This window comes from Mustela erminea, chromosome 6, assembly GCF_009829155.1.
Source record: "Mustela erminea isolate mMusErm1 chromosome 6, mMusErm1.Pri, whole genome shotgun sequence".
In the NCBI taxonomy this organism is placed as follows: Eukaryota; Metazoa; Chordata; class Mammalia; order Carnivora; family Mustelidae; genus Mustela; species Mustela erminea.
In genome coordinates, this window is record NC_045619.1 from 115805791 (window position 1) to 115827896 (window position 22106).

A 22106-nucleotide genomic window follows, 5' to 3' on the forward strand; every position below is an offset into this window, starting at 1 on the left:
TCAAAGCAATGTGTTCAGTTCAAGAGTCAGATTTTCTCATCTTGATAGCCCACTAGCCTAGAAAGCCTATTGAGAGAGGGCAGAAATGAGATAGGATTATGTAACAAAGGAAAATAACAAATGGCCCTTCTAAAACTATAAACTTGAGAGTTATGCCAAGTATTTCCATCCATTTTGAATGCCTTTAACCAAGGAACCGAGATCCAGCCCACAAATATTTAGAAGGCAATGTTCTCACTCCCTGGTCTAAAGTTTAGAATCTATAAAAGAAGGTTGCCATGTAAATAAAGAATACATATTCCTACTCAGTTTTTTTTTTTTTTCATTGCTTAAGTCATTCTAGCCCGAGTAGTATAGAAGAATAAAAATTTGGGTCAGGGGAAGATAGAAAAGATTTTTATTTTTATTTTTTTTTTTTAAAAGATTTTATTTATTTATTTGACAGAGAGAAATCACAAGTAGTCGGAGAGGCAGGCAGAGAGAGAGAAAGGGAAGCAGGCTCCCTGCTGAGCAGAGAGCCCGATGCGGGACTCGATCCCAGGACCCTGAGATCATGACCTGAGCCAAAGGCAGCGGCTTAACCCACTGAGCCACCCAGGCACCCCAAAAAGATTTTTAAAAGGAGAGACAAAGAGGGTAAACCAGAGAAAGCCAAAATTATAATTAAGAAGAAATTCTAGAGGACAACTCTCTACTCTCTCGTTTCTAAGTAGAAATACACTTGGCCATGAACATTATAGAATTATATTTTGAATTCGGAAGATGGGAAAAATCCGAAAGGAATCAGACTGTGGCAAGCATGAGTTTTAACCAAACTTTAAGATGAGTTCCAAATTCTACTTCTTTGGCCTTGGGGAAAAAACAAAAAACAAAACAACAAAATAAACACAGCAGGATGGATTGGGGAAAAGAAAATGTGCCTTTGAAAAATTCCTGAAGGGGCACCTGGGTGACTCAGTGGGTTAAGCCTCTGCCTTCAGCTCAGGTCGTGATCCCAGGTCCTGGGATCGAGCCCTGCATCGGGCTCTTTGCTCTCTGCCTGTCTCTCTGCCTACTTGTGATCTCTGTCTGTCAAATAAATAAATAAATAAACTCTTAAAAAAAAAAAGAAAGAAAGAGAAAAGTTTCTGGAGCTGAAGTATTCTTTGATATTATTTATAACACTGGTCATTTCTCAACTGTCCAACTGGACACCAGTCGAATTTTCTCCCTGAAATACAGAGAAGATTCTTTATCTATATTGATTCTTTATCTATATTGAATCGGCCCTTCCTTATCTTTTGTAATTTTACCATTAACAAAGCCCTATTTAAGACCTTGAAAATCAGCAGTAGTTTTGGTAGTTACTATCAGAGGAATATGTGACCTTCCTTCCAATAAAAATTGAAAGTAGAGGTGGGGCAGAACTAAGCAGAAGTTGCTCACCTCCTTCAAAGTAGCTGCTCTAGGGGACCATGGGCTTAGTTCCTTTATGCTGTTGCCTCTTTGGACACTGGCAGCTCTTTTTTAAAGATTCAAATTAGTAGTGAACCTTCAACCTTTGCCTGCTTGATTTTGTCTCCTCTCTGCCTCGTGGTCACTTCCTCGTTCTAGCCTCCTGTTGGCTACAGACTGTTTCCCAGTCTAGCATTGCGGTTTCCTTGCTTCTCCAGGCTCTGAAGGTTGCAGAGCCAGCCCCATGGGACTCAAAGCTGTGTTACTTTGAGCTAGTTATTTAACCTCTCTGTTCCTCAGCTTCCTCACCTACAAAAGGGAGATAATAAGAGAACCCCTCCCTTTGAGGCCTGTTGTAAAGAACTTTGGATGATACTTCAAACATGGTAAGTGTTAAATCAACTATTTTTAGTTTTTGGAAGTGAAAACTTCAGCCATCATTGGTCCACTGATGGATAAAGAAGATGTGAGATATATACATATATATATATATATATATGGAATATTACTCAACCATCAGAAAGAATGAATATTTACATTTACATCAACATGGATGGAACTGGAGGGTATTATGCTGAGTGAAATAAGTCAATCAGAGAAAGAAAATCATCATATTGTTTCACTCATATGTGGAATATAAGAAACAGCACAGGGGATCATAGGGTAGGGGAGGAAAAATTGAATGGGAAGTCATCAGAGAGAGAAAAAAACCATGAGAGTCTCTTAACTATAGGAAACAAACTGAGGGTTGCTGGAGGGGGGGAGGGTAGAGAGATAGAGTAAATGGGTGATGGGACTTAAGGAGGGCACGTGATGTGATAAGCACTGGGTGTTTTATGCAACAGATGAATTACTGAACTCTATATCTGAAACTATTGATATACTATAAGTTGGCTAATTGAATTTAAATAATAATAATAAAAAAGAAGTGAGATCATGACAGTTGCTTAGAAGTTAGCCAGTGAAAAATGACAGAAAGAAAACCTTGGGAAGCTATTCTGCTAGTATTTGAACAGTCTTGTTACACGAACTGTTTGCTTCAGAGAGTCAACATTCATTTTTATGCCACCATAAAACCACCTGAGTGACCTTGGAAATATCATCTCTACCTGCTGCAGCCTTGGTCAGGGGATGGTTTCTACTTTCCCAAGACAGATGAGCGCCCTGGGATAGGCCACTCCCTGCAAGCCTCGTGGACAGACCCCAACCCAACAACACCCCGTGTTGTTTCGGAAATTTTCCTGAACTTCTTTGAAACCTGATCTCACCCAAAGCCTATATGCCACACTTCAAGCCTGTTCCCGCCAGTTCTATTTCTGGATGAGGCCACGCTGTGGACAACAGTCTTTCCCGGAGCTGGAGTCCTCATGATTCTATTGTGTTCCTGAACCGCTGCAGAGAGAACGCATTTCTTATCATTCCACCTTGTTTATTAAAAACAGCCCTTTTATCTTCCTTATAAAACCTTGCCTAGCTCTAGAATTTTATTTAATATGGCAGGATAAAAAACAAGTAATTCTCCCCCTCAGGATGAACTAGAACAACACAGGAAATAAAAGACTAGGCACGCAGTCAGAGGCTCACAGAGCCTTTTCCTGCTGGGAATATTGATCTAAGACATGCCTTCTGACTCTAACCTGATATGCCTTCGAGAAGATGACCTGAGAAAAGACATAAAGAAACTAAAGTCCAGTAAATTAAAGCCAAGAGGCTTGCGTAGCCATAAAAACACCGGACTTGGGGTGCCTGGGTGTCTCTGAGTTAAAGCCTCTGCCTTTGGCTCAGGTCATGATCCCAGGGTCCTGGGATCGAGCCCCGCATCAGGCTTTCTGCTCTGCTTCCTCCTCTCTCTCTGCCTACTTGTGATCTCTGCCTGCTTCCTCCTCTCTCTCTCTGCCTACTTGTGATCTCTGTCTGTCAAATAAATAAATAAAATCTTTAAAAAAACAAACAAACAAAAAACACCTGATTTGATCCTATGGTGATCAAAAGATCTTTTTTATGACATCTGACACCATCTATATGTCAGGGATACAGTCGGGAGGCTTTCTGGCAAGCTACAGGACTGTCTAACAACCTGGTCTTAGAAATTGTAGTTGAATCCAAAGGCACATCCTTCAAAGGGCTCAAAGAGAACTAGCAGCTCATCTGCACTGAAAATCAAAATCTGGAGTTAACACAGGACTTAAGACTAGTGCTTTCTTCCAGACAGTGTAATAGATCTTTCCTAAGAAATGAACGCTACCATTGCAGAGCAGGACAGCAAAATGCCTATGTTGCCAGGGCTCCCAACTAGGGTTTTGGGGGGTGGCAGACAGGCTTGGTGGCAGACTTCAGACATTCTGTATATCTTCTGATTGTTGCCACTGCTAGTTTCTTGTCACCCACGGTGCTAGCTGTCCTGACTCTGTTCCTTCCTCACTCCACACTGCCCTTCTTTCCTGAAGTTAACAGGAGGATAGCAGTACTGTTAGGTTGCTTTCAGCTAAAAGTAACAGAAAGTCCTTTCTTTCTTAGCTTCCAGAATGGGGCTTCATTATGGGAAGTCCAGAGGGCTTCAGGATTTACTCTGTCCAGTGGCTCTAGTTCTGCTGCCCTGTGGGTTCTTTTTGTGAGTTTCATCTTCAGGTTGGTGGCAAGAAGATGCTGCATCTGGTCCCAGGCCTCAGAGCTGAGCTGGACAATATCCAAAGAAGAAAGAGAAGTCTTTTCTAGAAGCTTTTTGAGAAGACTGAAAAGTAAGTTTCCCCTAAACCACCAGGAAATTTAAAACCTCTCCTTGCACACCAACGGCCTGAGTTATTTGTGCTCATTGCAAAGGCAGTCACTGGCAAGAAGGGTGACAATGCCCCTGAACCAGTTAGGCCTCGCCCTCGTGTCGAGGGCTCCATGGGGCTCCATGACTCTGGGAGGAAGGAGAGAGGCCTAAACAAAATTGGAGATCTATTACCCAAAAAAATAAAAAATAAAAAAATAATAATAAAGAATGCTGAATAGGCAGTTACGCTGTCCTCTGCCATAGGATATATTGTTATTATAATTTTGAATGACAGTAATAAAAGCTGTGGTAATTGTTATGCTGCCCCCAAATTTTCTGCCTCTTTGCCTTCCGAGCACATGGTAGTATTGGAAAACCTGACCCTCTTGTGGGGTCCTGTCACTGGATCTGGCCAGTGACCTGAGAACAGAAGTGGTATGTTTGGCTTTTGAACTAGTTTCTACCGATAGATCTTGTCCTCTGCCCCAGGGACCAGCAACACTTCAGATGATGGCTGCCCTACTAGCCTGTGCTCTGGAGTCACGACAGGGCAGAGAAGAGCCTCCAGGCCACTTGCAATGGACAAGGGGCATGATAAAGAAAAAAACACGCTTAGATATTTGAGCTAGTTTGTTCCTACCGCAAAAGTCTTGCGTACTTTGACCAATATAATAGCTAACATCTATGCACTGTTTACTGTGTTCTAGGCATGTGATTAAGGCATTATCACTAGTTCCTATGGCGATGGGACATCAGGAGGGGTAGAGCACCAACCATTTACCCACAACCCCAAAATAACTATTCCTAAGCATTTGTACCAACTGGCCCTTACTTAGGTTGTACCTAAGTATGGATTGCTCCCTACCCCCCATACAATGGGTGATTGTTCTAGGGATTTGGGGGAAGAAAAAAAACAAGTTTGTGTGTGTGTGTGTGTGTGTGTGTGTGGTCTAGGGGTCTTCAGAAAGAGATCAGGAACCTTCGGGTGTACACACAAGATGGGACTTCAATAAGAGGCCAGAGGGGAAAATATGCTATTGGAATAAAATTACCTTTTGTTTCTGCACATCTTACAATCAATGCACTGACTACATTTTATTCCACTATCTTTGAGGATGTTTTTATACAAACAGCTTGGAAGATAGAGATAATGTCTTCCCTAGAGCAAAGAGCACCACCCTGAAAAGTAGAGATAGTATCTTTTCCCGAAGCAAAAGCAGGTATATTTATAATCCAATTTAATAAAGATAACATCTCCCTCCACAGCAAAGTGAGTGTGCTTAAGTGCCCATTATAAAAGAGTTAGTTTCCTTAAGCACAGGGTTCCTCTCCTGGAATGCAACCCTCTTTGTATGTAGCTGTCATCACTTTGTGGGAACTAATACTTGTGATGCAAAAATTCTGATACACAGGGCACCTGGGTGGCTCAGTGGGTTAAGTCTCTGCCTTCGGCTTGGGTCATGATCTCAGGGTCCCAGGATTGAGCCCCACATTGGGCTCTCTGCTTGGCAGGGAGTGCACTTCCCCTACTCTGTGCCTTCCTCTTTGCCTACTTGTGATCTCTCTCTCTGTCAGATAAAATCTTAAAAAAAAAAAAAAATTCTGATATGCTAGTTACTGCTATAGCTATGGGTAACAGAGTGCCCTCTGTCTCTGACCCAGGAGTGTTGTGTCCCCTGGAAGCACTCACAAAACTGTGATAGGCTAACTTGCTAGTTTGCAAATGGGGGTAAATCACATATGTGGTTGTTTATGGATAGGTAACATTCCAAATTAAGTATATAGATAGACATTAGAGAGAAACCTTGTTTACAAAGACTTTGCCCAGAGAAATTCATTTTCCAAGTAATTTCTTTATATTCCTTTCTTAAACCTGGCAGACTCAGATGATTCAAACTCCCAAGGTCAGGTACAGCCTTTGAGCTGGGTTGCAGATGTGCTCCATTACTCTCACCTGCTGTCACCTGTTGGAAGAATTTTCTCTGGAATCTTCACATCTACCTGAGAACCTAAGTAACCAGCTTGTAAAAATAAACCAGAATGCTTTCCCAGAGCATCACTCTCAGATTGCCCAAATGAAGGTCCACTCTGGTAGTCCCTGCTTTCTGTTTTCAAATATCAAGAGACTGATACTGCCCAGGTTTCCAAATTAGAAATGAAATCCACTCAGTGAGAATCCTATTGGAACAGAGAGTGGAACTGATTCTAAGTGTTTGGTCTAAGCTTCAACGTCTAACTTAAAATGTGTCAACTACCATGTCATGAATGAAACAAACTTATGACAGACAATCACGAGTCAGACAGCAATGGGGTGTACAGAGTTCTTTTCACCAAGTCATGCATTTTCCTCTACAGTTCACATCACAAGTCATACATGGAGTATGGTGCAAGTGTATTTTTACCATTGCAAGAAACAAAGACAAATGAAACAATGTGCATGGAATTGAGACCATACAGGCAATAATCTTTAAACCCAAGATCCAAGTCATTGAGTCAGACTTCAATGATTTTTTTTTTTTAATGAATCTTCATTGTGTCAAACTGTCAGCCATATCTTATCCAGATCTATGAGATTCGGGAGAAAAACTTATCTTGGAGTAAAAATGAATCATCAGTATGGCATTTCTGCAAAGATCTCAACCCACTGACTTTTAGTATTAGTTCATTTATTTATTAATTCAATCTTAATAATTTACTGAAGACTTATTAATGTCCTAGGTTAAAACAGATACAATCCCTGCTCTTAGAAATATTCACACAAGAAGGGTTTAATTTTGAAATATGTTAGGCGTTATGAAGAAAAAGTAAATGGTGCTTTGAAAACTTATAACGGCAACCCTAACCACTTCTGGCAGGCTCGAGGAAGGCTTTCCTGAAGATGGGCATTGGAGCTGAACTCTCAGGCTTTAAAGGGATTTAGTGCACAAAGAAATTGGGGATGGAACAGTGATGACAGGGGAAAGCTAGAAGATTATTTCAGGCTAATAGAACAGCATGATCAAAGCCCTTATAGCACATGCATACTTGCTACTTTGAGGACAATGAAAAGGGTCAAGTCTAAAATTGGGGACAATTTGAGGTACAAAATACATAATGATGGCAATAGATTATAACTTACAGAAAAAATAAATATCCGTCAGTCCACAATGATAATCAGCAATTGAATAAATAAACAGGGGACAAAAGCTCTTCCTTACAGTAGACTCCCAACTTATAAATGTTAAAGGGAGGATGAAAATAGAACATCACCATTTGAAAAAATCACAGTAATAATGATTGCATGCAAGAATCATCAACTGATGAAAAAATTGGTGAGTAAAATTATAATGAGAAACAGAATATTTACATAGATTCAAAATTTCTCTTCTCCCCACGCTCCTTCCCCTTAATGAAGAGTAACTTTACAATGGAGAAACTTGGCTGATACTATCTTAACAAGGGCTTGAAATTAACATCACCAATAGTTAGACATTAACATCACACGCCTCCTGATAAAATAGACTGAGAAGACTACATTGCCTCTATGACATTCTTGCCAAATTACGTATCACCTGATCCTAACATGAGAAAACATCAGACAAACCGAAACTGAGAATTATGCTACTAGATAACTGTCCTATGTTCTTCAAGACTTGTCAAGGTCATAAACAACAAGAAAGAATAGGGATCCTCTCCAGATCAGATACAAAGGAGACAGGACACTCCCATGCAGTGAGGAGTCATTGACTAGATCCTGAACCAACCATGGAAATCCAAGTAAAATCTATAGATTAGTTCCTAGTATTGCATATGAACGTTAATTTCCTGTTTTTGATAATTATATTCTGGTTACGTAAGATGTTCACATTTAGGGAAGCTGGGTGAAAGGTACATGGAAAATCTTTGTAAGTGTTTTTGAACCTTTTTTTTTTTTTGGTATGTCTGAAATTATTTAAAAATAAAAAGTTAAAAAAAAAAAAAAGAAGGAGCTAAAGGAAAAAGGTTGGGGCCACCAGAGCACAGAAAGTGAAAAGTGGATGGTGAGGTGGGCAGCTTGAGACTACACAGGAATTCATGTTCTAGGTGACGTTAGAGATTGAGTCTTTGCCCCAAGAGCAAAGGAACACACTGAAGGGTTATAGGCAGGGGAGAGACCATATCGGCTACAGTTGGATAAATGGGTGAGCAGCAGCCTAGAATATATGCTGAGATCAGTAAGAAAGATATTGCAAGCGTACAAGAGAGAGGCTGCTGCCAGCTTGGTCTACGGTGGTGACAGCAAGAATGGATGACTATGTCTAGAGGTATTTAGGAAGTAGTCATGAATAGATGTGGGTATGGAGATCGACCAGGACGTGGGTGTTAAGAATGACTGTACATTTCTGGCTTGCCCAAGCAGAGAAATAGAGAAGTTATTCACCAAGAGAGAGCAAACACTGAAAAGGGTAGAGATGTTGTGAGCTCAGCCTTGGGTACCTTGAGTCTGAGCTTCCTTTGATGGACCCAAATGTTGATGTTAGAAAAGGCATTTGGATTTTAGGGGAATGAAGCTTGGAGGCAAAGTCTGAGGTGGAAAGAAATGATGATCATTGAAGCAGAATGATGATCATTCTCCAGAATAGTGGGGGAGAGACGGGCAAACAGAAGAGTTGTGATTTAGCCTAGAAAGTACAAAACTTGAGTTATGAATAAAGTCCTGTATGAGCAGAAAGGAGGGGCAGCTACTAATGTGGGGAACCGAGAATGGGTTTCATAGAAAAAGTGCTGTCAAGATGAGCTTAGAAGGATGGGCAGGAGTTTGTTAGGTTAGGGCAGAGGAATTTTTGGACAATCTGCATGAATATTCTTTTTTTTTAAGATTTTATTTATTTATTTGACAGACAGAGATCACAACTTGGCAGAGAGACAGGCAGGGAAAGAGAGAGGAGGAAGGAGGCTCCCTGCTGAGCAGAGAGCCCGACGTGGGGCTTGATCCCAGGACCCTGGCATCATGACCCAAGCCGAAGGCAGAGGCTTTAACCCACTGAGCCACCCAGGCGCCCCAGGGCAATCTACATGAATATTCTTATATCTCTTTAACTGATAACCAGGTCAGTCCTACAAGTCCTGCTAACAGGCAGTGGTTGTTGGTCAACTACGTGGGCTCTACAAGCAGAAAGAAGGCAGTGCATTTTCAGTTCTCCAAATGGTCTTTCTTTGCCCTTTTCCCTTATTGGGTGTATTTTGAACTTTATCTGCAATGCATGAACATTCCAGAGTTGTTCTTCTTTCTCTCCTGCAATGCTCCTCCCATCAAAAGTACTCCAAAACGATAGGGCACTATAGACTGTTTCCAAGGTGACTACTTGTTGGTTCAGATGTTGACAGATTGATAATGACTTACTTGGGTTATGACCTCTGGGTCATGTCCATTGTAATGAGGGATTGAAACAGTCCCACCAGAACCAGTTGCAAACTGTGGGACTTGTGATTTGTAGCAGGAATTACAGGTTCAGAAGGACTTTTCTTCAGGGCCCCTCACTAAGTACCCATATTGCAAATGACCCCATGGCATTTAGAGCTCTTTTCCACCCCCACACACTGAGGGATACACTGTCTTCCCATCAATAACTTGGCTCGAGATCACAGTGGTTATCAAAGTGGGAATAGAAGGGAGGATACATGCCTGAGGCTTAAGTATCCAAAGCTTCCAGTGATTCTGAAAAATTGCCAAAAGGATTGAGAAGCTTAGAGAAAGAACTTTTTTCTTCCTTCTTCCCCCAGGTTTGTAAGCCACTGCTCAAGAACCCTTAAGTCTTCTTTCTACAGAGTCAGAGTAACTGAATTTGGCTCTCCGGGATGACTGAATTACTATGCAGGAGCCCCTTGTGATCTTGGCTACCGTCCGTCTGAGGACCACCTCTTAGGGGAAACCATGGCTTAGACCGCATTTTCATCTATACACATTCTTCATGAATTTCTTGAGATAGTTTGAAGATAGCATGTACCCTTTGCCCCGTACTTTTGTCCATGACTACAAAATGGGACAATTTTAGCAGAAAGTCATACTAGAACATTTATTAAACTAGCCATGAGCCACTGGTATTTGAAACTGTCCTCAACAGTACCATTTACAGTGGCATCAAAAACCATAAGTTTAGGGACAAATTTAGTGAAATATATGTAACATCACAAATTTAGTGGAATATATGTAACATCAGTGAAAGCTACATGCTGTGGCTAAATAAAGGAGACCTAAATAAATGGAGAGAAATATTGTGTCCCCAAATTGGAAGATATTGTTTTCATATTAGTTCTTCCCAAATTGACCTATGGATATACTCTGGTTTCTCTTTTTTTTTTTTTTTTTTTTTAAAGATTTTATTTATTTATTTATTTGACAGAGAGAGATCACAAGTAGGCAGAGAGACAGGTAGAGAGAGAGAGAGAGAGAGAGGAGGAAGCAGGCTCCCTGCTGAGCAGAGAGCCCGATGCAGGACTCGATCCCAGGACCCTGAGATCATGACCTGAGCCGAAGGCAGCGGCTTAACCCACCGAGCCACCCAGGCGCCCTATACTCTGGTTTCTCTTCAGATCGCATAAATCTTTCGCCTTTTACCAAATTGACCTATGGAATTAATGTAATCTCAATAAAAATGCAATTCCAACAAATAAAAATAAAAATCCCCCAAAATATATATTTTAAATATATATATATTGACTAGCTGATTTTAACCTTTAGATAGAAATGTAAGAGATCTGTAATACCTCAAACAATTTTGAAACAGAAGAGTAAAGTTGGAGGACTTACACTACCTAATTTCAAGACTTATCTTAAATATTGGAATCAGGACAAGTTGGTATTGGTATATGAATAGACATCGAGATTGAAAAACCAGACAAGAATCCAAAAATAGGTCCACACATACACAATTGATTTTTAACAAAAATGTCAATGTAATTTCGTATGGGTTCCAGTCATACATATGTATTTGCAGTGCATCCAACAATGTACTTATGCCAGAACACTTAAGAACTCTTCAAACGTATTAATGGAAAACAATCCAATAAAGAAATGATTAAAAATGATAAAGAAATTTAAAGAGACATTTTGTACAAGAATGGCCAATTAGCACATGAAAAGATGCTCGTTGTCATTAATTAGTAGGGAAATGCAAATTAAAGGCACAAGAGAAAACTGCTACACACCCATTAGAATCTCTAAAATTAAAGACATACCAATTTGGAAGCCAGTGTTGGCAAGGATGTGGAGCAGTGGAACTCATACATTGCCGGTGGGAAAGCAGAATTGTGCAACCACTATGGAAAAGGGTTTGGCAGTTTCTTATAAAAACACACTTTAAAGGATAACACCCAGAAATCCTATTCCTAATATTTACCCAAGAGAAATGAAAACATATGTCCACGGAAAGACGTGTAGACAAATGCTCATAGGAGCTTAATTCATAACAGTTAAAAAGTGGAAACGACCCTAATTTCATCCATAGGTGAGTAGATAAACACATGAGGGATAGTCACACGCTGGAATGCTGGTCAGCCAGAAACCAGGATGAACTTTTCCTGTATGCAGCGACGTGGTTGGATCTCAAAAACATTACGCTGACACACCAAGGAGTACATACTGGATGGTTCCATTTATAAGAAATTCCAGAAAAGACAAATCTACTCTACAGTAACAGAAAGCAGATCAGTGGTTGCTTGGAGCTGGGGATTGAAGAGCTGACTGGGAAGTTTCCCCAGGGCATTTTCTGAGATGAGGCAAATGTTCTGCATCTTGATGGTAGCGCTGGTTACTTAGGTGTATAAACATGTCAGAACTCATCAAAATGTACATTTTAAGTAGGTACATTGATGGAATTAAAATTATGCCTCAGTGAAGTTGCCGTAACAGAAAAAAAAAAAAAACATTTAGTGAGTAGAAGATACTATGCTACACGAATATTGAGCTGTGAGAAGCCTGCATAGAGACAGAGAGAATTCCTGGGAAACCCCAGCCTGTAAAAGGTCCTCATCTTGATGATGACCCCAGGGGCTTGTGGGATCTGCCTCCGGGCTATAGGCAAACACCTAACCTGGTGTTCAGCATCTTGGCCACCACGAGACCCCATTGTTTGCACTGAGTCATGGGACTGAACTCGGTTGAAGGATCTTACCTCTTCTTCCTAGCTCTGGTCTGCTGCCTGATTTTGTAGGCTGCTGTCTCTTGTTTCCTATCTTCCCAGAGCTCCCAGCGAGTGGAGAAACTCATGCTTGCCCCACCAACTCTCACCTGAAGCTAAGGTTTTTTTCGAATTTCACAGAGAGGGGCAATATAACTACTTTTGCCTTCACTGGCCCTTTTTTCTCTTCCCCTCACCACTTCCCCAAATCGCATCCTACTTCTATTGGATTCCGCTGAAACCTCTCTGTCTTTGCAGGTCTTAGCTCCTATCCCTTGGTTCCACGTCTCCATGTCACTGGGATGTAGCACAGAAGAATCAGGACTTTCCCTTTGATTTCAGAGTGACCCAGGGACTCAGAAAAGGATGGGATAGCCCCACATGAGACAGCAGCCATCAGGGCAATGCCTGTCATGTTGATACTTCACGGTAAAACCTTCCTTTGAGGCATAACAGTCAGCCATTTGCCCCCAAATAATCTATTTAAATGTGATTGCACTTTTGGTTAGTTCTTACTTTTACAAGGTAGAGTGCAAACTCCTTAGCATTGTCGACCAGGCCATCACAGCCTGGTCTTTGTATCTGAGGTCCCCGCCCTCACTTGTCCTCATCTGCCTGGTAACACTTCAAGCCTCAGCTGAAGTGTTCCCTCGTGCGTGAATTCTGGCCTGCACTCAGGTGAGCCTGAGTCAGCCGGCCTCCTTGCTCAGTTCTTTCCCTGTCTCTGTTATAGGACCTACCACAATCCCGCAGTGACTCAACTGTCTGACCCTCTCTCCACAGAAATGTCCAGCTTATCGAGGGCAGAGATAACAGCATGTTTATTTTTCATGCCTTCTGTGCCAAGCACTGCTCCTAACCCACAGTAAGCACTCAAGTCATGAGTACCTCAGTGCTTGGTGCTGTAAGGGACACAGATACTGCGGAAGCTCGGCTTCTATCTCATGGAGCTTTGCCGGCCAGCAGGCCAGCTGAACACTCCCATAACTGTAATACAAGGGAAAGTGTGAGATATTAGCTTAAATGTTGAACAGGATTGAGTGGCAAGGGAGAAGGTCCAACAATTGGTACAGATGTTTGAATTTATCTACTACTTGCTCATTTTTAGTGAGTACTTTCCCCGGGCTGAAGACCAGTTTGGTCCATGTTGCATTAGTTTCCTGGGGCTACTGTGACATAGAGACAAACCGGGTGGCTGGAAACAAGAGAAATGTATTCTCTCACCGTTCTGGAGGCTAGAAGTCCCAATCAAGGTTTCAGCAGGGCTTTCTGTGTTCCTTCTGAAGGCTATGGGGAAGACTCCTCTCTTCTCGCTTCCAGCTTCCAGTGGTTTCTGGCAGTTACTCATGTTCCTTGGCTTGTAGCTGCTTTACTCCCATCTCTGACCCTATCACACGACCCTCTTCCCTATGCGTATGTACAGGTCTCTGTGTCCCCTCCTTTTCTTGTGGCAGCAGTTGTTGGCTTGAGGGTCTGCCTTAATCTAGTAGGACCTCATCTTAATTGATTACATCGGCTAAGGCTCTATTTCCAAATAAGGTAACATTCTTTTCTTTTTTTAATTAAAAAGATTTATTTATTTGTTTGTTTATTTATTTATATGAGAGAGAACACAAACACATGCAGGGGGAGAAGTAAGGGGAGAGACAGAGGGAGATGGAGAAGCAGGCTCCCCACTAGCAGAGAGCCCAGGGTAGGGCTTGATCCCAGGACCCTGGGATCATGACCTGAGCTGAAGGCAGATGTTTAACCTACTGAGCCACCCAGGTGCCCCCAAATAAGGTAACATTCTGAGGTTCCAGGTGGAGGTGAATTTTAGAGGGATGCTATTTAACCCACTATACATGAATGATTTCATTTACTTTTCACCACAATTATATGAAGTAAGTGTTGTTACAATATCCATTTTATACATGAAGAAATTATAGAGGACTTAAATGGTTGCCCAAAGAAACATACCAGAAATGCCAGGAATTCTGATGTTAAAGCATTTTGTCAGAGTACCCACTGTGATCCACCTCTCTTAAAACTTAAAAAACAAAACACAACTTTTAAAATTGTGAAATATATCATTTATTTACCATAGTGTATGGAAAATAAATGTACAGATTAAGGAATATCAACAAAATGAATACCTATCTATCACTCAGGTTTTTTTAAAAAAGATTTTATTTATTTATTTGACAGACAGAGATCACAAGTAGGCAGAGAGGCAGGCAGAAAAAGGGGGTGGGGAGTAGGCTCCCTGCTGAGCAGAGAGCTCAGCAGGGCTTTCTGTGTTCCTTCTGAAGGCTATGTGGGGCTCCATTCCACGACCCTGAGATCACGACCTGAGCTGAAGGCAGAGACTTAACCCACTGAGCCACCCAGGCACCCTCTATCACTCAGTTTAAGAAGCAGAACACTACTGGTCCCTTAAACACACAATCCCATTCTAATCCCTTCACCCACAGATACAAGTCTTTGATCACTCTCTAATATACTTTCTGTATAGCAACTTCTGTCTGTGAATCAGTTTCCCAGGTAACCCAGCCTCTGAGGATTGGCAGCAAAAATGATCCAAGAAAGCACACCTTAAAGTAGGATTTTTAGACATTGATATCCCACACGTGGGACTATATGACAAGGAAGACACCAGTGCTGTTGGTAAGTGGGTCACCTAGCATGCTGTGGTGGTGGTACTGGGCCTGCTGGGGGCAGGGAACATTCAGGGTATGTGTTAGAGTCTCTAGGATTGTGAATTAGTTAAATGGCTGGGGTGAAGAAAAGATAATATATTAAATACTTAATGCTGGGCTGGCATGTAGTATCCACACCCCAAATCTCAGTGACTTAATACAGCAAGAGTTCATTTCTAGCTCACATTATGTCTCAACTTTGGTTGGTAAGTCGAAGGGAGAGGATCACCCTGTTGCATACACTCAAGCAGGGACAAAAGTAGACAGAGCCTCCTTCATCTTGTGGCTTTCGCATTCACAACACAATGTTGGTGGGTCTGCAAAAGCACAGGAGAAGCAGAAATATGAAGTATAGTTCCCCCCCACCATAACTCCATGGCCCACACTTGACTGCAAGAGAAGCTAGAAAAAATGATCTTTCTGTGTGCCCAGGAATTGAAAAATGGCTGGGAGGGACGCTGGGTGGCTCAGTCGGTTGAGTGTCCCAACTCTTGGTTTCGGCTCAGTTCATGGTCTCAGGGTCGTAGGGTCAAGCCCCGTGGTAAGCCCTATGATGGGCTCCATGCATAGAGGGGAGCCTGCTTGAGATTCCCTTCCTCTCCCTCTGCCCCTCTCCCATTCTCACACATGTGTATGTGCATACTCTTTCTCTCTTTCAAATAATTAATCTTTTTTTTTTTTAAGTTTAAAAACTGCAGTAGGATACACTGAAACAATGTTTTCTCTGCTACATAAAGGAATCTGGATTTTTGGCTTGAGCAGTTAAGTGGATGGTGGTGCTGTTTACTAAGGTAAGGAAGACGGGTCTTGGGATGGTAGTGGTAGGGTGTTAGTGGGTGGTTGGGTGGTGAATTGGTAGGGTGATGGAGTGGGGTGGTGATCATAATGGATGGCAGAACTTTCTGCAATAAATCGAAAAACCAGAAGGACAGAAAGATGTTTGAGAATGGTAGGAAAACAGGTGCTCTTGGATAACACAGCTTATGTTCCTTTTTCTTTCTTGCAACTGTGTTCCTTCAGCCTTGAGTGGTGTATGTGGTCTGTATGTTCTACAGAAAAGAGGAATGTGGAAATTTTGAGCATGACCCAGGAATTTACAGTGTCCCTATGTCTAAAAAAATGGAAGCCAATTTAATAAATTATAAATGTAGTACATGCCCATTTAAAAACTTCAACAATAGGGAAGGATATGAAAGATGGAATAAAAAAAAATTTCCTTCACACACCCCCTCTACCTAAAGGTAACCATGCTAATAATTTCCTGTATGTCTCCTGTTGGAAGATTTTGTAACTGAATAGCAGTGAATGCACAATGTTTTAACTGCAGATTGTGAACAGCTGGCTGTGTAAAACTGCTTAATAAAAAAAAAACTAGACTTGTTTTCCAAAAGGGGGGAAAAAAACCAATTTCCTATATGTCCTTCCAGAATTTTCCATGCATGCACAAACACTGAAAATACATATTTTAACATTTGCAGGCACTATTATGAGACATGGTTTTTAAGTGATTTTTTTTACATATTTAGTAATATATCTCAGCAATTTTATTTTGATACATACAGGCTTGCTTTATTCTTTTTAATAGTCATATATTATTATTTTTAAAGATATACTTTCTATGTCAGTCATCTATTGATGGACATTTAAGTTATATCTAGATTTTTTTTAATTATAATGTTGCAGTGAACATTTTTTATTTGTTTGCTTTTTATATACTTGTGCAACTGTAGCTATAGGATAAATTCCTAGAAATGAGGTTGCCAAGTCAAGGGCCATGTACATAATAGTTTTGCAGATATTACCATGCCCTCCATAGAGGTCCTTATATTTGGCTAACAATGTGTGAAAGGGATTCTTTCCCTACATCCTCACCTTTCCCTGGTTTTATTAAACTTTTAAGTATTTACCAATCTGATACATTAAAAGAAAAAAACAAAAAAAAAACAATATATCTTTTTTGTTTCAACTAGCATTTATTCCCTAAGTATATCCATTTCAATCTTTTAGCAAAAAGAATGCAAAGGGTGTCACGCAGAGATCATGGCAACTGCAAAAGGGGTGATTTGTTTGTTTTCAGCAGAGTTTTGTGTCCTTTGGCCTAATTATTTCCAGCGTCCAGAGACTTTCACTCAATAGGTCACTTTTGACAAGATCCACAAAGGCAGGGTAAGAGATGGGTTGTTTATAAACGAATCAGAAATGCTGATGCCAGTGTCCAGACATACTTGTGACCCTGCTGCCCTCTCACCCGGTCTGCGGGGTGCTGACTGCTCGGATGTCGTGGATGGCTGAAACACTCTGCCTCCAGTACTGTCCTGACCTTGGCACCTGAGCAAAGCAAGTTTCATCAGATGCATGCACTCTTAAAGCAGCCCTTTGTTTTCACTTTCTGGGGGCCTGGAAGGGGTACCAGCTTGTTTGGAGTTTCATAAATAAAGCATGGACTCACATTGAGCTCATTTTTTGCATCTCACTGCACCTGCCCCCAGAGTGAGCCTAGCGGGTGCCATCGCAGGTATAGAAGGAGCAGATCTAGGGGAAGGGATGAGTGGGGAGGAACATGAATCTGTCAGTCTGTGCACAGATTTCCAACTGCTTGACCCATCTCTTGGTCATCTTCAAAAAGTCATTTGCTTCCAAAGGGCTTGCTCCCCCATGTGCCTCCAGCTATATTGGGACAGTTTAGAAGTCCATCAGGTCAGTGCCCCAAACAACAGATGTGTTTGAGGTGGTTTGTAGGTCCTGGATACACAGTGGCTCAGCAATAGTCTTTTCTTTCCCAGATGCTTTTCTTGGGCCATATTGAAAAATCATCGCATAGTAGTTAATGGTCAGGTTCATGAATCTCATATGCTGGGGTCTGAATCTCGGCTCATTTGATTAATTGCTGTGTGTCTTAGAGAAACTTCTTAACCTCTCTGTGCCTCAAATTTACAGATGATTATCACACATAGCTCAGAGGCTACATGGCTTCAAATGGGATAATCACATACAAGATGAATATTTCTCCCCACCCCTTTGTCTTTCTTGACCTACTTTATCTGGTTTATTGTGTCATCACTTTTCATGTAAAGTATTCCATCTTTTAGCAGCAGGACCAAGGAGGAAAGGTGATGAGACTCAGTTGAGTAGTATCATGGAGTTCTAATACTGACTGCACACGGCAGCAGTTTCTCCCATACTGCCCACCAAATGTGGTTCTGGACTTGGGACAGTGACACTCATGAAGCAGCTCGGAGGAAATGCTGTCCAGATGTGGGAACTGAAGCAGGGGGAATGCCCTGCTCCCTGGGTAGGATCAGGTTGAGTTTAAGAATTAGATTTTCCCCTGGGATCCAATATTCCCCTTGGCTTCCAAGCTCGTTATTAATTGTGTTCATGTAATAAGGGAGAGGAAGCAGAAATCAACAATGCTTTTCAGTGATTTGTGCCGTGTTCCCCAGTCCCAAGATCATTTCTTTCTAATGGGGTGCCTTCCATCGGGGGCAGAGTTAATCTGCTCCCAGAGGCAGTGAAGAACAGAGATAACTACCCTGTGTGGGTAGTTGTTATCTAGTTATCTGGTTAAATAACAAATCGTAAATTCAAAGGAGTTATGTAATCTGGGAATGTGACTGAAGGAAACTTCCCAGAAGCACAGGTTCAATAGCACTGAAGCTTACCTTATGCCTCAGACCCAACTTACAGTCTATAGAAAATATAGAGGACAAAGAAGGTGAGGTACACCAAGATGCTCACAGTGGAGAATTTCCTAATGATGAAACATTCTGCAGGAAAACTGGCCTGGATTCTTCAAAAAGTCAACATTCTAGGAAGAGAGGGGACACTGTCCTAGATGGAAAAGGGTTAAAGAGATATAAACCCAAAAGCAAGGTGACAACCTCAATTAGATCCTTGTTCAAAAAAGTAAAGGAGACCAGCCATAAAAGACATCTGGGGACAATGGGAGACATTGAGGGAGGGGCTGATTGTTAAGTGATACTATGTAATTCCTGTTGATTTTTCTGGGCACAATAAAGCCATTGCAGTTACCAGGAGCATGTTCTTATTTCCAGGGAATATCTGCTGCCAAAGTAATTAGGAGTAAAGCATTATGATATATAGAGGCAATTTTCCAATGATGAGAGAGAATATGAGTGAGAGAGAGAGAATACTGTAACAAATGTGTTAACTGTTGAATCTAGGTGGAAAGTTGTTCTAGGTTGAGTCTATGAAGAGGCTACCTGGATGTTACTGGTACTACTTTTTCTACAACCTTTCTGTATGTTTGAAAAATTATAAAATAAAAAGTTAGGGAGGGGGGCGCCTGGGTGGTTCAGTGGGTTAACGCCTCTGCCTTCGGCTCAGGTCATGATCCCAGGATTCTGGGATCGAGCCCTGCATCGGGCTCTCTGCTCAGCAGGGAGCCTGCTTCCTCCTCTCTCTCTGCCTGCCTCTCTGCCTACTTGTGATCTCTATCTGTCAGGTAAAAAAATAAAATCTTTTAAAAAAATAAGTAAATACATAAATAAATAAAAAGTTGGGGAGGGAAGGAGAGCTTATGGACGCAGACACTTATACACAGCTTTGGTGGCTTTCGTGAGATAGCATACCATAAGCTTGGGCAAGCTTCTATCCTCATGAAGGGAGGAGGCCTCTCATGCCCATTCTTGAATTGAGAATGGTCTTGTTGTGTGCAGCCCACCCCTGAGGCTGGACGAAGAGGACTGAAACTCTGAAGGTTCCCATCTGGGCCTTTCTCTTCCTTCTGTCCTCACCTGGCATAGAATATAAGACTCAATTCTCTCCTCTTTTCTATATCACCCTGTAGAAAATAGGATCATGTGAGAATTAACTGACAAATTTTATTTGTTTTCAGTATGGAACCTCTTCTCTTTGCTCAGCTATCCTGAATTCTAAACTTTATGCTCATTTTCAGAATTCAAGCTCATCTCAAAGATTTAAGAAGTAGATCGAATGTTGTATTGTTCCTGTATCTTCTACTTAGACTTCATGAGCCAGAATAATTCAATCTAAGGAAAGAACTCCAATAGCAGGTCTTTAAGGCACAGATACAGACTCTAGAGAGAGCCTTGGGGTAAGAAGGTCTTACGGCAGAACAGTTCAAATCATTGGACCTTGAAGGCAAACAGAGTCCTTGATGAGAGACAACAAGCCATTCTGAGTGGCAGAAATTCACACGGCGCCTCTCACCTAAAAATGAATCTTTAACCAGCTGTGGGAAGCTTGCTTATCACAAAGCTAACAAACCTTAACAGGGATGGGCAAACAGGTTGACAGCAGTGGAAACCAGTACCCAAGGCACCGTTCGAAGAAGAAAGCCTGAACTGTGATGCCTGGACATTAACACCTAATAGAATATTCATTAAAAAAAAAAAAGGAAAGACAGCAGAGGTTTGGCAATGTTGAATTTTTTATTAAAGAAATTAATAAAACCTATCATCTGCTCTTTGCCATTGTTTCAAGAAATGAGGTATGCTTTCATTCCAAACAAGTAATAAGGGCACAATTGGAGAATAAAGGTAAAGTGCAAGAGGACAGAGGACTTAGATCAGCAGGATGACCAGATGGGTGAGGGGATCAAGGTGTTAACAGCCTCAATTAGAATGCCATCAAAAAAGCAGAGTAAAAACTCATCTATAGGGGCGCCTGGGTGGCTCAGTGGATTAAGCCTCTGCCTTCAGCTCAGGTCATGATCTCAGGGTCCTGGGATAGAGCCCACATCGGGCTCTCTGCTCAGCAAGAAGCCTGCTTCCCCCTGCCTCTCTGCCTACCTGTGATCTCTCTCTCTCTCTGTCAAATAAATAAAATCTTTTAAAAAAAATAAATAAAAATAAAAAACTCATCTATAGGCTTAAAGCAGGAGATGATTATTTTCAAATATGCTTCTGACATCTTGCGTTGCTGAGACGTAGTAATGAAACATTAAAGATTTTCTCTGCATTTGCAAAAAGATATGCCGCATATATTGCATGATGCCAGTAACAACCCCATGGGTGTATGAGAGTCAGTTTATATATTTTTAAGTGCCATTTAATTCTTTTAAGTCTCACAGAAAGAATAGGGGTCCTGACGATAAATTTGATCATCCCATTTCTCACCTTACATGAGAATCAGAAGCTCCCGTGAGGATTCCTATTGAATCCGCAAACATCCAAACATTTGTCAATAGTCAACTGGTCAATAGGTCTGAATCTGAACTTTCTAGACAATACTTGGCCAAATGAATCTGGACTTCTAAAAATCAGCATCACTGTAAACCTTCTAGACGTGTTTAAAGCACCTTCCAACCATGCTTCAACCCCAATAAACATAGACTCAAAAAAAAAAAATATATATATATATATAGTGCAGAAACAGGCAGTAGGCATGATATAAATTAACTCTGGACACAAAACATACTGAAAACAGACATGAAAAAAATCCATGCAAAGGGGATGGATCATGACCACAGCCTTTGGATCTTCTAGAAAGCAGAGCCTGAGGTAGGATTACTAAGGTGTTGACACACATGTGAGAAGTGCAAACCCAAAGCTTTGGGAGGTGAGATAGAAGGGAAGCAACACAGCTAAGAATTCAGGATCATATGGGGGATGTTGCACAGCAAATCAGAGAAAGAAGGTAGCATAGGAACCCTCTCACCAACATTCTGGAATTTTCTGGAAGGCTCTGCAAAGAAACCACACCCTGGCTCAGGCCACGGAAGAGAGGCAGGGAAGGAGACTGTCCACCCTTCTCCCTCTTTTCCCCCATTGGATATCATCTCATCCACCGGGAGCTTATACTCTACACTTCCCATGTGTCAGTGGTTACTGTAGAAGCCAGATTCCAGGCCCTGTGATGTGATGTTTTGTACAAGTCTGAAAGAAAAGGACTTAATTCTAACAGAGAGGGGTAGAGAGAGATTGAGAGAGAGAGAGAGAGAGAGAAGGAGGATGGGGAGGGGAAAGGGAAGAGTAGGAAGGAGAGGGAGAGAGAGAGAGAGAGAGAGAGAGGTGAGCCAATCTCAAGAAGTCTGTGTCCTGTGCAATCTTTATATTTTCCTCTAACTATGAAGCCACTTAATTACACACAGATTTTTTTTGTTGTTCTATTGAT

General features: G+C 41.5%; 1 long non-coding RNA gene across 1 annotated transcript; it reads left to right on the forward strand.

Moving 5' to 3' along the window:
• Positions 1-1092: 1092 nt before the first annotated feature.
• LOC116594241 lies at positions 1093-20396 on the forward strand. Its single transcript, XR_004287122.1, has 5 exons — positions 1093-1820; positions 3952-4172; positions 14846-14976; positions 15693-15799; positions 19927-20396. It is a non-coding gene; the product is annotated as an uncharacterized LOC116594241 (long non-coding RNA).
• The last annotated feature ends 1710 nt before the right edge of the window (positions 20397-22106 follow it).